An 18,092-nucleotide genomic window follows, 5' to 3' on the forward strand; every position below is an offset into this window, starting at 1 on the left:
CCCCTCCCGAGCCGCCGCCGCGTTTGGCTCGCCGGAGCCGCTCCGGCGCCCGCCGCCGACGTGGCTGGCCTGGGGCCACCCCAGTGCCCCGGCCAGTGGCCCCCACGGGCCCCAGTTGACTGGGTTGACCCAGTCCACTGCTGACTGGGCAGACCCAGACACTGACATGCGGGCCCCGCCGCAAAATTAAAAAAAAAGAAAAGAAAAAGAAAAATGTTTTATAAATAAAAATAATTAAATTAACTAATCACTCACTGACATATGGGGCCCACCCCTCTAATTACATTGTTAGTTTAGTTTAAATTAGTATTAGAATAACAGAGACTGACATGTGGGTCCCACTGGACCCACCTGTCTGGTTTGACTGGTCAGCCGACCTGTTGACCTGCTGACGTCAGCATTGCCTCATGCTGACGTCATAATTCCTTTTTGCTTAATATAAATAATTCCAGAAATTCAAATAAACTTTGAAAATTCATATCTTTTAAACCGTAACTCAGATGAAAATGTTTTCTATATGAAAGTTGCTCAGAACGACGAGACGAATCCGAATACGCAGACCGTTCGTCCACCACACCTCCCTAACCTATCGAACTAGCAACTTTCCCCCTCCGGTCCGTCTGTCCGAAAACGCGAAACATCGGGAATACTTCCCGGATGTTCCCCCCCTTCGCCGGTACCACCTACTGTCGCGTTAGGTCACACCTAGCACCGCTCATTTTCATGTCACGCATCGTCATGCTTATGTTTGCATTGTATTTACTGTTTCTTCCCCCTCTTCTCTTTGGTAGACTACGAGACCGACACTGCTGCTGCCCAGTTCGACTACGGAGTTGACGACCCCTCCTACTTGCCAGAGCAACCAGGCAAGCCCCCCCCCTTGATCACCAGATATCGCCTACTCTTCTCTATTCTGCTTGCATTAGAGTAGTGTAGCATGTTACTGTTTTCCGATATCCTATCCTGATGCATAGCCTATCCTTGCTATTACTGTTGTTACCTTTACCTGCAATCCTACATGCTTAGTATAGGATGCTAGATTTCCATCAGTGGCCCTACATTCTTGTCCGTCTGCTGTGCTATACTATCGGTCCGTGATCACCTGGGCGGTGATCACGGGTATATACTTATATACTACATACATGACACATGTGATGACTAAAGTCGGGTCGGCTCGTAGGAGTACCCGCAAGTGGATCTTTGTGGCGGAGCGACAGGGCAGGTTGAGACCGCCTAGGTGAGAGGTGGGCCTGGCCCTGGTCGGCGTTCGCGGTTACTTAACACGCTTAACGAGATCTTGGTATTTGATCTGAGTCTGGCCATTTGGTCTATACGCACTAACCATCTACGCGGGAGTAGTTATGGGTATCCCGGCGTCGTGGTATCAGCCGAAGCCTTCTTGACGTCAGCGACTCAGTGGCGCGCACCGGATTGGACTGGAACGCCACTAGGCTAGGTCTGCTTCCGGCCGCGTACGCAACGTGCAGGTGTGCATAGGGCGATGGGCCCAGACCCCTGCGCGCATAGGGTTAGACCGGCGTGCTGACCGCTCTGTTGTGCTTAGGTGGGGCTGCGACGTGTTGATCTTACGAGGCCGGGCATGACCCAGAAAAGTGTGTCCGGCCAAATGGGATCGAGCGTGTTGGGTTATGTGGTGCACCCCTGCAGGGAAGTTTATCTATTCGAATAGCCGTGTCCCTCGGTAAAAGGACGACCCGGAGTTGTACCTTGACCTTATGACAACTAGAACTGGATACTGAATAAAATACACCCTTCCAAGTGCCAGATACAACCCGGTGATCGCTCTCTAACAGGGCGACGAGGAGGGGATTGCCGGGTAGGATTATGCTATGCGATGCTACTTGGAGGACTTCAATCTACTCTCTTCTACATGCTGCAGGATGGAGATGACCAGAAGCGTAGTCTTCGACAGGACTAGCTATCCCCCTTTTATTCTGGCATTCTGCAGTTCAGTCCACTGATATGCCCCTTTACACATATACCCATGCATATGTAGTGTAGCTCCTTGCTTGCGAGTACTTTGGATGAGTACTCACGGTTGCTTCTCTCCCTCTTTTCCCCCTTTTCTTTTCTATCTGGTTGTCACAACCAGATGTTGGAGTCCAGGAGCCAGACGCCACCGTCGACGACGACACCTACGACACTGGAGGTGCCTACTACTACGTGCAGGCCGCTGACGACGACTAGGAGTAGTTAGGAGGATCCCAGGCAGGAGGCCTGCGCCTCGTTCGATCTGTATCCCTGTTTGTGCTAGCCTTCTTAAGGCAAACTTGTTTAACTTATGTCTGTACTCAGATATTGTTGCTTCCGCTGACTCGTCTGTGATCGAGCAATTGTATTCGAGCCCTCGAGGCCCCTGGCTTGTATTATGATGCTTGTATGACTTATTTATGTTTTAGAGTTGTGTTGTGATATCTTCCCGTGAGCCCCTGATCTTGGTCGTACACATTTGCGTGCATGATTAGTGTACGGTCAAATCGGGGGCGTCATAACTTTTGATGTGTGACCCAACTCATTCAGTACGGTGTCAATAGTGAGGAGTTCGTCCCATGGAACTATCCTATTATCTATCTTGAAATCGCCGGCTAACCTCAGAAGACATTGTTCATCGTAGGGTGAAAACTACGATCAAAAGGATAAGCCGACATCTTGACGAGACTACATTGAACTGCTTACCCATCTTAGTGTGGACGGGATTTTATAGGTTGAGAAACGAAGATGGCGGGAAAGAACGGCGGGAAAGGGTTGGCGGGAACATATGGAAGGAAAGGGTTGGCGGGAAAGAACGACGGAAAAGGGTTGGCGGGAACATATGGAGGGAAAAGGTTACGAGAAAGTATTTTTTTTTAATGTTTAAGACGAAGAATGGTTGTAAAGGATTCATAAGTCAAATTTCAAAAAAGACACTTCAACCTAAGATAAGCCGAAGAGAGTTGCTACGCAACTTCGGCCTGGCGTTTACGCGAAGAACTAGGCCTTAGAGGACTCTTCGGCCTAAAAATGACCGAAGTACATTCTTCGGTCTAAAGAAACCCGATAAGAGCTTTTCGGCCCAGCTCCGCCTCTCTTCGACCAACAAAAGACCGAAGAGCCCTCTTCAGCCTACGTTTGACCAAAAAAATGGTTTTCGGCCTTATGAGGCCGACGGGGTCATAGTTTTGAAAATCATGCATAGGTCATATAGTTTCCGAGTTGGTTATAAAAAGCTTTATAGTTTAAAAAAAATCCTGCCACTCGCCACTGTTTGCTGCTAGTACAGCATGCCATTGCCATCATCGTTAAGATCATCAGCTCAATAAAATAGATCAATCATCAATGGTTAATAATTCTGTCGAGGTCGAAAATTGCTTTTGGTTGCCGAGCTCCATGAAGGCCTCCTTTTGCAAAATTCAAAAATTCATAGTTTTACATTTTAAAAAATTCTGAAAAAATACAGATATACATGAAGGCATAATGTATATGTGTGTAAATTTTGAGAACAAAATACGTTGAAATGAGGGCTGTGTAAAAAACAAATCTGAAGCTTTTTAACACATGGTACTCTTCATTCTTAAAGTCCAGAAATCTGTCTTTTTTTTTACAGGTCGCATTTTAAGGTATTTCGTTCTAAATTTTTACACACATATACATTTCATCGTTGTATATTTTTTTTCTTAAACCTGAAAGTTTGGATCTTGATTTTTTTCAAAAATAAAAGGCTCTATGAGGCTCGGTCAGCAAAACGTCATTCTCCGCCGCGAGATTGAGTATAACTATTACTGTTAAACAAAATTAGTGGTAGTACTATAATGTAAGTCTTCTCGACGTGGAAGCGAGGGACGGGCCGGTCGACGTTGCTGTCGGAATGACGAGCGAGACCCTTTGACATCGCGTGCATTCGTCGTCCGTTGGAGCGTGCCGTGCCCGTAATGCTGCTGCTGCTGCTTCTTTATCTACTCCTACTACCTGCAAGTGGTGTTAGACCGCGGGATTTAGTGATGCTAATTGATCATAATACATTTCACGGACGTCACTCTCTCGCTATCTAATCTATCTACCTAGCTAGGTAAAACATATCCTGTCCGCCGAAATGGAGCTTATCAGCTCCGGCTACGTCGTCATCCGGAGACTCTAGGGATTCTGACGTTTATTTAATGCATATGATAGTTCAGGCAAGCAATTCCATCTGCAAGCACCGGTGGCTGGTAGCAATTGGTTTCTTTTGGGAGACAAGAATATTAGTATTGTTTTGACCGGTTACTCCAAAGAAGGCTAATGCTACAAAACTCGGGCCGAAGATTTGGGGCTTTCGTAACAACAACCCGGCTGTCGGGGAAATATCTGGTACTCCCACCTTTAGGATACTCCCGGTGCTCCAAAACTCGATAGCGCATTTTAAAATGTTTGAAAAATTCTAAAAAAAAATCCAGCACATTGGCACAACATCAATGTATGTTGTTAAAAAATATGAAATCAAAATTCAAAACATTGCTTGAGATACAAAAATGACAAATTCGACAGTAAATAGTACACAACATAAGTTGGGCTTTAGATTAGGCCCATTATCACATTGATGTACATTTTGTCATTTTTGTATCTGGAGCAATGTTTTGAATTTTGATTTGAATTTTTTTAACAACATACATTGATGTTGTGCCAATGTGCTGGATTTTTTTCAGAATTTTTCGAACATTTTAAAATGTGCTGCCGAGTTTGGAGCACCGGGAGCACCCTAGTGGTGGGAGTACCAGATATTTTCTCCCCGGCTGTCAATTCCCCAAATCTTCTGGGCCTGCTTCCGTGGCAACGCCCATGGACTAGAGCAGGCCTAGAAGTTGAACAGCAACCCGACTGTCAATTCCTACAATCAGGAGTACTCTTTGGCAAAGGTCATTTTCATCTCCTTAGGACGCAGCGTCACTTGTCGCAACCGAGAGTTTCTTTTTCAAAGGTTTGTTTACTCAAAATGTTTTATCTCTTAAACCGTGTGTCCAAATTTAAACGGTTTCACAGTTGCATCCCTCGCGTCGAAATCACTCCGTCCGTTCCTAAATACAAGACCTTCTAGAGATTTAACTATGAACTGCATACATAGCAAAATAAATAAATCTACACTCTAAAATATGTCTACATACATTCGTATGTAGTTCGTAATGGAATTTCTAAAACGTCTTATATTTACGAACGGATGGAGCAGATTCTATGTTGATAGGTTTCGCCAAACTTTTTTCCACGAAAAAATCAGACAAAAAAACCTGAACTGGGAGCACTTTTTTCCCCTTTCCGAAGACGAAGCAAATCCGTGTCTACACGAGAAGTAAATCTGTACATCCTGTGGAAAATAAATAAAAAGAAAACATGTTTTCCCCCATTTTGAAGAGGCATGACCGTACCTCTCATGGAAGCAAATACGTGCCTCCATTAGAAGTAAATATGTGTCTCAAAAATGCGATTTTTCTTTTTCCGAGAGGCACGACTCGCGGAAGCAAATACATGCCTCCACAAGAAGTAAATATGTGTCTTAGAAACGTGTTTTTTCTTTTTCAGAGATGCACGACTCGCGGAAGCAAATCCGTGCCTTCGCGAGAAGTAAACATGTGCCCCTCGTGAAAGAAAAAACACATTTTTCTCAAAAAGTAAATTGTGAAATATTGTCTTCATCTAAAACCTAAGAAAAACCGGAAAGCAGAAAATAACCGAAAAAATCATCCAAATGCCGAAAACATGTACAGGAAAAAAAATGGGAGCGAGCACCCAGAGCGAGAGCGCGCTCCCAGCCCACGAAAAGTGACCCTTGAGGGAGCTCCCGAAGGAGCACTCGCCGCTTGCTTAGTTGGTCTCGTCAATTCCTGCAATAAGCTACACATCGCGCACAAACATCACCCGAGCGCTTGCTTAGTGGGCTAGCCCATGTGGAGTTTTCCTCGCACCTGCTTTGGCAACCAAAGCCGGCCCTGAGCATGTGAAGCCGGTGCGGTCGCACAGGCCGCCTACAGCTAGCGAGCCCATCCCACGTCATATTTTGTTAATACGTGCCACTATTAAACAACCAACCATTAAAATATTCAGCCCACACCCATTGATGCCTCCCCCTCCATCGTACATCACTCTTAAGCGGCGATCCCTAATTGGCGTGTAGGTCGCCACCAATCGACCTAGCACGCAACCCCTCCAGCGCCCGATCCAGTTTACGGGACAACCCATTTATGGTTTATTACCCATCCTCCATCATACAGAACCGGTTATTTCGTTTTGTTTTTCTCTTTTTTTATTAGTTCCATTTTCTATTTATATTTTGGTTCTTTCTTCTTTATTTCATTCACTATTTTCTTTGTCATTTTTGCGAACATGTTTTGAATTCATTTTTTATTACACCATAAACATTTTTCTGAATTTGTGAACATTTTTATGAAATTCATGAGCATTTTTTACGAATTATCAAACATTGTTTTGAATCATGAATATTTTTGTTGAACATATGTGGTATTTTTAAAAGTCTGAACGATTGTCAAAATTGATGAACATTTTTTGAATTGGCCAAATAGTTTTAAATTTCATGATATTTTTTGAACAGTTTTTTGAAAGGCAAGAACATATTTTCAGTCTGTGCAGAGGTTTTGAATTTTGGGGAAAAATTGAATCTTGGGAACATTGTTTGAATTTCACGAACATATTTTTTGTGAACAGTAAAAGCATGAACATTTTTTTGAATTATAAAGATTTTTTGATTCAGCGAACATTTTTTGAGACGATGTAGTTTTTTGAATTTTGGGGAACAATAAAATTTATGAACATTTTTCGTTTCTTTGGACATTTTTTAAAATTCATGAAAATTATTGGAATTCGGGAAAATATTTTCTAATTCATGAACATTTTTTGAATATACGATTATTTGTAAAAATCATGAACATTATTTGAATATGCAATCATTTTTAAAAATCACTATCATTTTTTATTGTGCGAACATTTATGACTTGTCAAGCAATTTTTCAAAATTAGGAACATTTTCCTTGAATTCATGATCATTTCGTTTTGTTTACATTACTTTTTTATTTTTTGACATTGAAATTTACAAAAAATTTCAAATCCCAAATTATGATAAAAAATAAAAAAGGAATATAAATGGGGGGCGTTCCACCCCGCTTATGTGCCGGCCCAACGGGGTGCGGTGGGGCGCATTTCCTTTTTCATCGAACGCATAGGTCGCCATATAGGAGCTCCCCTCTTAAGCCTAAGACGAAAGAAAAAAAAACAAGGCTTGACTCCCACTTTTTCTTCTCTGATTTCAACATATTTTTGGCTCTTGAACGGAATGTCTGATTCTTAGTCGGGGCTCGTCTGCACCTGGTAAACAGAAAATTCAATAAAAAAAACTTGAAAATTGGTGGAAAAATCCTTATTTTCTTGGAACATGTTTTTGTCCGTGAGGTGTATGCCAAATTTCAAAGCATTTGGTTATCTTAGTAGCTCTTGGCAAAAAAATTCACTGAATTCAAAAATATTTCTTGAAATAAAAAATGTTTCTAAATTCAAAAGAATGAACATTTTTTATTTTGATGAACAATCTTTTATGAGGAATTTCAATAATGATGAACATTATTTGGTATTTGTTGAACAAATTTTGAACTTGATGGCAAAATTCGTATTCTAGAACATATTTTTTGAAAAAACATGAATGGACAAGTTTTAAATTAGATGAACATTTTTTGAAAATTGATGAACACATTTTGTATTTGCTGCACATTTTATTAATTCGATGAACAAACAAATGTTCACGGATTTGAAAAGAAAATTCGCAAAAAGGGGTGAGAAATTAAAGAAGGAAAATAAAAAGACATAAAAAAGGAAAAAAAATAGAACAGAAAAAGAATAAGAAGAAAAAAGGAAAAAATGAGCCGGCCGAAAAAACACAGCAAAATTCGCAAAAATTTGCCGTCAACTAGTTAGCGAACTAAGGAGCAGATCGAGCGAGCGAGCTTGTTCAACTTGTTGAGCCGACCCACACATGCAGGTCAGCTGACTCCTAAGGCGCTGACTAGGAGTGACAGTCCTATCCACCGCATAGGTCGACAGAAGTCGACCAAACGCTCACCCCTCTACCCTCGCTAAGTGAATTGGGTACTAGAATAACACCAAAGCAAGTTCATATTCATAATACTCAATCCACACAAAGAACTACAAAGAGATCCCAAAATTTCTATCGGAGAAAAGATAATAAAAATGTGCATCAACCCCTATGCATAGATTACCCCAATATCACCGCGGGAATCCGCGAGTCTAATGCCAAGACACATATCAAGTGAATCAATATGATACCCCAATTGTCACCTCAAGTATTCATACCGCAAGACATACATCATGTGTTCTCATCTCCGAATATTCAATCCGACATGACAAAACTTCAAACGTAAAGACTCACTTCATCACGACAAGAGTACAAAGGAGAGAAACATCATATGATCCGACTATATTAACAAATCCCATGATATAGATCACGAGAGAGAGAGAGAGAGAGAGAGATTAAACACATAGCTACTCGTACAAGCCCTCAGCCCCGAGGGTGGACTACTCCCTCCTCATCGTGGTGGCCACCGGGATGATGAAGATGGCCACCGGAGATGATTCCCCCCTCCGGCAGCGTGCCGGAACGGGGTCTAGATTGGTTTTCGGTGGCTACAGAGCCTTGCGGCGGCGAAACTTCTGATCTAGGTTTATTTCTGATGGTTTCTCTATTTATAGGATTTTTGGGCGTCAGTTTCACGGTAAGATGGGTCTCGAGGTGAGCACAACCCACCGGGGCACAGACGGCCCACCAGGCGCGCCCTGGTGGGTTGTGCCCTCCTCGTGGCTCTTCTGGCCCTCCCACAAAGCTTCGGGGATCTCTTTTGTTCCAAAAAAAATCGTCAAAAAGTTTCAGCTCATTTGGAGAACTTTCATCTCTACACAAAAAACAACACCACAGTAGTTCTGCTGAAAACAACGTCAGTCCGGGTTAGTTCCATGCAAATCATACCAAAACCATATAAAATTGTTGTAAACATGGCAGAATACTTCATAAATTATAGATACATTGGAGACGTATCAGCATCCCCAAGCTTAATTCCTACTCGTCCTCGAGGAGGTAAATGATAAAAGAAATAATTTATGAAGTGTGAATGCTAGAAAGGTGCACAAGTTTGATCAATGAAAATTTCAATCACTTTTCCTAGCATCATAACAACCATTCTTTCTCATAAAATTTCTCATGTTAAAGTAGCAACCAATTCACATGTTAAGGTTCAAACAATGAATTCTCTTGAAACTCAACAACCTATGTTCTCAGTCACCAAGCAATTACAATTCAACTTATTCAACAGAGCCTAAGTAAGAGCTCCACATACTCAACCATCATATAGTCTTCTATGATTGCTAACACTCACTGCATACACATGAACAAAACGTTTCAACCGGACACATAGAAAGATAGGGGCTTATTGTTTCGCCTCCCAATGTATTCACCTCAAGGGTGATGTCAACAATAATAACTCATGCCACCCATATTCAACTGGACATATGTGCCTAAATCTTTCCTCACCACATGATGCTTGCCAAAGGAGAAAAATAAAAAGGAATAGAGAGAAAAACTTTGACTCTTGCATAAAAGTAAATACATAAAAGTAAAAGACAGGCCCTTCGCAGAGGGAAATAGAGGTTGCCATGCGCTTATTTGTTTGTATGCTCAATCCCTTAGTGCAAAAGAACATCACGTTGTATTGCCCCTTAAGATGGCAACCTTTATTATGCAGTATGTCGCTTTTATTCTTTGCCATTCAAGTTCGTACAACGCTCAATTTTCTCTTACACTAAATGATCTCACTTTTAGAAGCAATTTCTATTACCTTAATGCACCGATGACAACTTACTTGAAGGATCTTGCTCAATCCATAGGTAGGTATGGTGGATCTTGAAAATAAGATTTGGGTTTAAGGGTTTTGGATGCACAAGTAGTATCTCTACTTAGTGCGGAATTTTTGGCTAGCAAAGATGGAGGGCAAGCACCACATGTTGAAGGATCTATAACAATATAACTTCTATGTGAATATGAACAAACATAAATCATTACGTTGTCTTCCTTGTCTAACGTCAACAATTTTGGCATATAATATTTTGATGGAGGCTCACAATCACAAAAGATTTCCAAGATAGTGTATTTACATGTGAAAGTTGTCTTTCTTATACTAATTATTCGTGAATTGCTTGCATGACCAAAATTGTGATTGTCAAGCCTCAAAAGATTTCACTTTCTAAACCCAATGTGAAGCTACCACGAGGCATGATATGATTTCAACTTCATGACATTCAATTTATTCAACAATTTACTCATAGGATATAAGTGAAGCACAAGAGCAATTCCAAAGAAAAGAGATTCGTTGACGGGATGTGAATGCCGCTTACTTAGTCTCCTTGGCAACTATTTTAGGACTCTATTTTATTTAAAAACTTTCAGATCTAAGTATTTTATTAAAACAGAAAGTAAAATAAAACAAAATGACATTTCAAGGATAGCACACATCATGTGAAGAAGCAAAAACTTAGACTCAACCAATACTAACCGATAATTGTTGAAGAAGAAAGGTGGGATGCCTACCGGGGCATCCCCAAGCTTAGATGCTTGAGACTTCTTGAAATATTATCTTGGGGTGCCTTGGGCATCCCTAAGCTTGAGCTTTTGTGTCTCCTTAATTCCTCTCATATCACGGTTTTCCTAAATCTCAAAAGCTTCATGCACACGAAACTCAACAAGAACTCGTGAGATAAGTTAGTATAAACCAATGCAGAAACCTTATCATTCTCTACCGTAGCAAATCACTAAAATTATTATTCAACATTGCATACTAAATGCCTCTGCATATTTAATACTCCTATACTCAAATAGAATTATTAAACAAGTAAACATATGCAAACAATGCAAACATAATAGCAATCTGCCAAAACAGTACAGTCTGTAAAGAATGCAAGAGTGTCAATACTTATTCAACTCCAAACATTATGAAATTCTACCACACTGTAGAGAATTTATCAGAGCTTATTATGCAAAAAGTTTCAACATTTTATCACATTTTGACTTTTCTAGAGAATTTTTGCAACATCGATAAACTTTCCGTTTTCAAACAGCAACATGTAGACTTGTAAAATAAGCATAGTAAAGGCTATCAATGCCACTTTTATTGAAATAAAAGATGCAAAACATTATTATAAATAACATCAATAAAATACTAACAAATTAATTGACGCTCCAAGCAAAACACATATCATGTGACGAATGAAAACATAGCTCCAAGTGAGGTTACCGATAGTGTTGGAGACGAAAGAGGGGATGGGCATCCCCAAGCTTAGTTGGTTGGATCTTCCTTGGATATTAACTTGGGGTGCCTTGGGCATCCCCAAGCTTAGGGTCTTGTCACTCATTATTCTCCTTATATCGGTATCTCACCCAAAACTTGAAAACTTCAATCACACAGAACTTAACGGAACTTCGTGAGATGGGTTAGTATGATAAAGACAAACCATTCACTTTGGTACTGTCAAGGACAAGATTCATAATTGTTTCCAAACAATTCCTACTGTAGAATATCATTTCCACAATTTATATTGAGCAATATAAGCCATAGAAACTAGAAAACAAGCAAACTATGCATTGAAACAGAATCTGTCAAAAATAGAACAGTCTATAATGATTTGGATAACTACCATACGTCTGCTACTCCAAAAATTATGAAACAAATAGGACCACGTTGTATATTAAACTTCTGCAAAAAGAATGAACTCAAAAGAACTCTTCTGTTAAAAATGAGACTTATTTTCGTGAGCGCAAAAGTTTCTGATTTTCAGCAGGGTCAAATCAACTATCACCCAACATGATCCCAAAGGCTTTACTTGATACTTTATTGAAACAAAAGAAATAAAACATGATTACTACAGTAGTATAATCATATGAACACACAAAAACAGTAAGTAAAAGTGTTGGGTTGTCTCCCAACAAGCGCTTTTCTTTTATGCCTTTTTAGCTAGGCATGACGATTTCAATGATGCTCACATAAAAGTAAAGAATTGAAACATAAAGAGAGCATCATGAAGCATATGACTAGCACATTTAAGCCTAACCCACTTCCTATGCATAGGGATTTTGTGATCAAACAACTTATGGGAACAAGAATCAACTAGCATAGGAAGGCAAAACAAGCATAACTTCAAAACTTTCAACACATAGAGAGGAAACTTGATATTATTGCAATTCCTACTAGGATATGTTCCTCCCTCATAATAATTTTCAGTGGCATCATAAATGAATTCAACAATATAACTATCACATAAAGCATTCTTTTGATGATCCACAAGCATAGAAATTTTCTTACTCTCCACATATGCAAATTTATTCTCATGAATAGTAGTGGGAGCAAACTCAATAAAATAGCTATCATGTGATTGGAAATTAAAATCACGATGACAAGTTTCATGGTTATCATTATTCAATATAGCATACATGTCATCACCATAATCATCATAGATAGGAGGCATGCTTTCATCATAATAAATTTTCTCATCAAAACTTGGAGGAGTAAAAATATCTTCTTCATCAAATATAGCATCCCCAAGCTTGTAACTTTGCATACCATTAGCATCACGGATATTCAAAGAATTCATACTAACAAAATTGCTATCATGCTCATCATTCAAATAATTTGTGCTAAACATTTATTGACTTCTTCTTCTAACAATTGAGCATAATTTTTTGAACCATCATTTTCAAGAAAGATATTATAAAGATGATCAATAATATGATGCAACCTCAATTTCATTTTTTATGTAGTTTTCTTTTATAAACTAAACTAGTGATAAACCAAGAAACTAAAAGATTCAATTGCAAGATCTAAAGATATACCTTCAAGCACTCACCTCCCCGGCAACGGCACCAGAAAAGAGCTTGATGTCTACTACGCAACTTTATTCTTGTAGACACGTGTTGGGCCTCCAGGCGCAGAGTTTTGTAGGACAGTAGCAATTTTCCCTCAAGTGGATGACCTAAGGTTTATCAATCCGTGAGAGGTGTAGGATGAAGATGGTCTCTCTCAAACGACCCTGCAACCAAATACAAGAAATCTCTTGTGTCCCCAACACACCCAATACGATGGCAAATTGTATAGGTGCACTAGTTCGGCGAAGAGATGGTGATAAAAGTGTAATATGGATGGTAGAAATATATTTTTATAATCTGAATAAATAAAAACAGCAAGGTAGCAAGTAGTAAACGAGCACAAAAACGGTATTGCAATGCTTGAAAATGAGGCCTAGGGTCCGTACTTTTACTAGTGAAATCTCCCAACAATGCTAACATAGTTGGATCATATGATTATCCCTCACAGTGCAATAAAGAATCACTCTCGAGTTCCTATTAGCGGAGAACAAAAGATATAAATTGTTTGTAGGGTATGAAACCACCTCAAAGCTATTCTTTCCGTTCAATCTATTCAAGAGTTCGTACTAAAATAACACAAAGCTATTTTTTCTGTTTGATCTATCCTAGAGTTCGTACTAGAATAACACCAAAGCAAGTTCATATTCATAATACTCAATCCACACAAAGAACTACAAAGAGACCCCCAAAGTTTCTATCGGAGAAAAGATAATAAAAACGTGCATCAACCCCTATGCATAGATTACCCCAATATCACCACGGGAATCCGCGAGTTGAATGCCAAGACACATATCAAGTGAATCAATATGATACCCCAATTGTCACCTCAAGTATTCATACCGCAAGACATACATCATGTGTTCTCATCTCCGAATATTCAATCCGACAAGACAAAACTTCAAAGGGTAAAGACTCAATTCATCACAACAAGAGTATAGAGGGGAGAAACATCATATGGTCCGACTATATTAACAAAGCCCATGATATAGATCACGAGAGAGAGAGAGAGATTAAACACATAGCTACTGGTACAAACCCTCAGCCCCGAGGGTGGACTACTTCCTCCTCATTGTGGTGGCCGCCGGGATGATGAAGATGGCCACCGGAGATGATTCCCCCCTCCGGTAGGGTGCCGAAACGGGGTCTAGATTGGTTTTGGTGGCTACAGAGCCTTGTGGCGGCGGAACTTCTGATCTAGGTTATTTTTGATTGTTTCTCTATTTATAGGATTTTTGGGCGTCGGTTTCACGGTAAGATGGGCCTCGAGGTGAGCACAACCCACTGGGGGCACGGACGGCCCACCAGGCGCGCCCTGGTGGGTTGTGCCCTCCTCGTGGCTCTGCTGGCCCTCCCACAAAGCTTTGGGGGTCTCTTTTGTTCAAAAAAAAATCATCAAAAAGTTTCAGCTCATTTGGAGAACTTTCATTTCTGCACAAAAAACAACACCACGGTAGTTCTGCTGAAAACAGCGTCAGTCCGGGTTAGTTCCATGCAAATCATACCAAAACCATATAAAATTGTTGGAAACATGGCATGAATACTTCATAAATTATAGATACGTTGGAGACGTATCAGAGTCTAGGAGTATGGGGGTACTCACCATGTCCTGTCCCGACCAGGTGGGTCGGGCTGACGACCCCCATGGCGGTTTACTAATGGGTCATGTCAGGCAGCCCATGACGCATACAAGGAAGATTCCATAAGACCAGACGCACAAGACGAGGACTCTTCTAAACCCTTGGCCTCCGGTGCATTATATAAACCGAGGCTAGACTAGTTAATATCTCATCTCATATTCATTACAACAATCTCGTGGTAAATACATGTACTCCGTATTGTATCCCATATCAATACAGTAAAAAACAAAACTTAGGGTATTATCTCTTCGAGAGGGCCTAGCTTAGGACCTCCTACCTCGAGATATGTCATATTTAACACCGACAGTGACCCCGCCTCTCCTTCGCTGACGTGGTTTTGCGTGGCAGCAACATCACCAGACCACAAGCCCTCGCTGCTCCGGCTTCGCTCAGTAGCACCAGTACCATGATGCCACTTGATGTTCCTGATCAGCAGAGTAGGAGTTATGGTGTTGGCATGCTGCTACTTGATGCTGCTGATTAGCACTACATTTGTAGTACAACTCCTATTTGGCGCCATAAGTGCCACCTAGAGTGCATTTTGCTAACTCGCGTGCATGCCCTCGCAAAGCTGGTATCTAAATGGGCTAGCATATGTAAGTTTTTCCTCACTGGTTTTATCATTTCGTTTTATTTGTCTTTTTCGTTTCTATCGAATTCGTGAACTTTTCCCAATTTTCCGAACCTCTTCAATTTTTTTTGTGAACTTTAAATTTTAAATCCATGATTTTTTTCTCAAATTCCTGAAATTTTTCAAATCTTTAGTGAACTTTTTTCCAATCACAAAATTTTCCAAGTTTTGAAATATGTTAAATTTTTTCCAAGTGTTAAACTTCTTTTTTCAAATTTCATAAAGTTTATAAACAGTTTCAATCTTTTTATTTAGTGATTCTTTAATTTTTGACAAAGTCAATGGTTAATTCTCCACGCCCAATGGTCGCAGGTCCGCTAGTTTTGTTTTGAGGGGTCGTAGGCCCGCTAGTTAATAATTGATAGCAAAAAAGTCATGCGGGCCTGCCAATACACTCCTGGGCGGCGCCAATTAGGAGCTTTCCAGCCCACTGGGGTGAGATTTTTTCGGCATTTTCTGTGGTAGTTTTCTTGGGTTTTTATTCATATTTTTGGTTCTCTAAGTTTATTTGATGGGTTTCTTCGGTTTTCTACACTATTATTTTTTCCTTTCTTTTTCATGTTTTCACCTTCCTTTTTTTAATACATGTGTACTTTTTAAAACACGCAATGTGCATTTTTCATATAACCGTGTAACTTATTTTTAGTACATGCTGGACATTTTTCAAGATATTCATTTTTGCAAATGTATACTGGAAACATTTTTTTGAATCCATGTTTTCTTTGAAATGCATATTGACAAGTTTTTTAAAGCAACAAAACATGTTTCTAACAACGTGAACATTTCTTCATTCTATTTTTTTCCCAAAAATACCATGAACCTATTTGAATATTCAGAATGGTCTACGCGAACGTTCTGGAAATGATACCTTTTTTTCAAAAATGTGATGAACATTTTTTTCTCTCCAAAATGTCACATACATTTATTTAGTGCTATCAACATTTAAAAAATAAAGCGATCAGACTTTTAAACTATGTTAATTTACCGTTAGTTATTTCCCAAATTTGAAGTGCATTAAGTCTTAGAAATATATGCAATAATTTTTTTCAAAATACAAACAAAAGTAAACAGCAAAAAAAATGAAGAAGCGAAGAAACTAATTGGGCCAGCCCACTAAGTATAGACGGAATGACGCCTTTAGGTGAGACTAGGTGTGTAGTCTCACTGGGGACGATATCATAGACTCTCCCGTGATATGTATCGCCTATAGCGATACAAAATCGGTCAAGCGCTAAGGCCTGTCATGTCCAACTCGATTCCCTGAGTGGCGGTGGCCCAGTCCACACACGTCTCTTAAACCGAGGGAGTCACACACGGGCGGAACGTTCCAAAAAAAAGCCCAGCTATTTTTCTTTCATTTTGTTGACATATTTATTTCTTTTTTTTTGTGTACTTCCTGCAATTCAATAAAATAGAAATGTGTTGGTATTGCGTTGACATAAAGACTGGACCGCTGGAGAGGTCATCGGTTTGGTTCTGACATTCATGGCGTCGCGTCGGTGCGCCACCTGAGTGGCCCAGCCCCGGCTATTAAAGCCATGCCATATTGAAAAATATAGTAGAAAAAAAAATCCATCCTACGAATCAAGAACATGGTTACTATGAAGATGCATACAATATCTAATCATTACGAACTTCGAGCTGTAGCAAAAAAAGAGTTGATGAATATCTTTGTTGAATTCCCTCGAACAGTTCCCCTGAAGGAAGATCACCTAGTAGGACCTAGTGCCATGTCCGTTAAAGAATTTGCCATGCTCCCTACAACATGATTTGTCATAAAAAACGTCAGATTTGTCATGGATGAAAATCAGACGATACATGTGTATGAAAATCCTTTTTTTTTCAAAGATGAACCACCCTATTTCAAAATCTTCTTTTGGGTGGATCCTAGAAAAAAAACAATCAACAACGAGGTGGACAAGGGAGGAGACTCAGGAGAGGAGCAAAGCACCGCGCGCACAGTGCCAGAGCATTTTCCCTTTTTCTTTTCTTTTGCTCTTCTCTTTGTGGCTCATGCATGGATGCATGGTTGCTTCGACCGGCAGCAACCAGATCCTTGATGGATCTCCCAAAGCGGACGGCACAATCCCAGAAAGGAAGGCGGTAAATCAAACCCCCGTTTTCCGGGTGCCGACTCCCTCCTCCCTTTCCTAAAGCTTTCCGCCAAATTGCCTGCCCAAAAGCAAAACGGCCTCCCCTCCCTCGTCACCACGCAGCTTTATTGACTCCCTCCCTCCGTTTTCCACTCACCAAAGGAGAAAAGCAATATCCGATACTGATATTCATCTCTTGCTCTTTCGCTAATGTCGATTGATGGAGACCAGAAAAGGTTGGCGCCACTATATGCTAACGAAATATCTCGACGGGACGGACAGGGGCATGCGGCTGGGGCCCATGGGACAGCGACGCACGTTCCACGTTAAACGCTTCTCAACGCTGCCCAAGCACCACCACGTGGAAGAAAATACCCGACCTGCCCCTCACGTCGACAACCCTCCGCTACTAATTCCCGCGCGCGCAACAGAGGCAGGATCGTAATTACAGCCACTGGCCGCAGGCGGAGCACGTAACAGTGGTAGATCCCGGGCGGCCCCACCGCCACTCCACCCTTTCTCCACCGCGCACGCGCTACGCGCACCACCACGCCCCGTCGGGACCCCACATCCCGGTCGCCGTACGCTGGGGCCCACGCGTCCACGTGTGCCGCCCGCGGCACCGCGTGGCACGCGGCGGGGCGCGTCGCCCCCGCTAGGGCCACCCGGGGGATCGCACACGGGCCGTGCTGCCGCCCGCCATGTGCTTCTGCTGTGCGGCGCGTGACGTGTGTCTGCGAGTGGGACGGGAGCAATAAACACTGGCGTGGGCGGGC

The sequence above is a fragment of the Triticum aestivum genome, chromosome 3D (assembly GCF_018294505.1).
Source record: "Triticum aestivum cultivar Chinese Spring chromosome 3D, IWGSC CS RefSeq v2.1, whole genome shotgun sequence".
Taxonomy (NCBI): Eukaryota; Viridiplantae; Streptophyta; class Magnoliopsida; order Poales; family Poaceae; genus Triticum; species Triticum aestivum.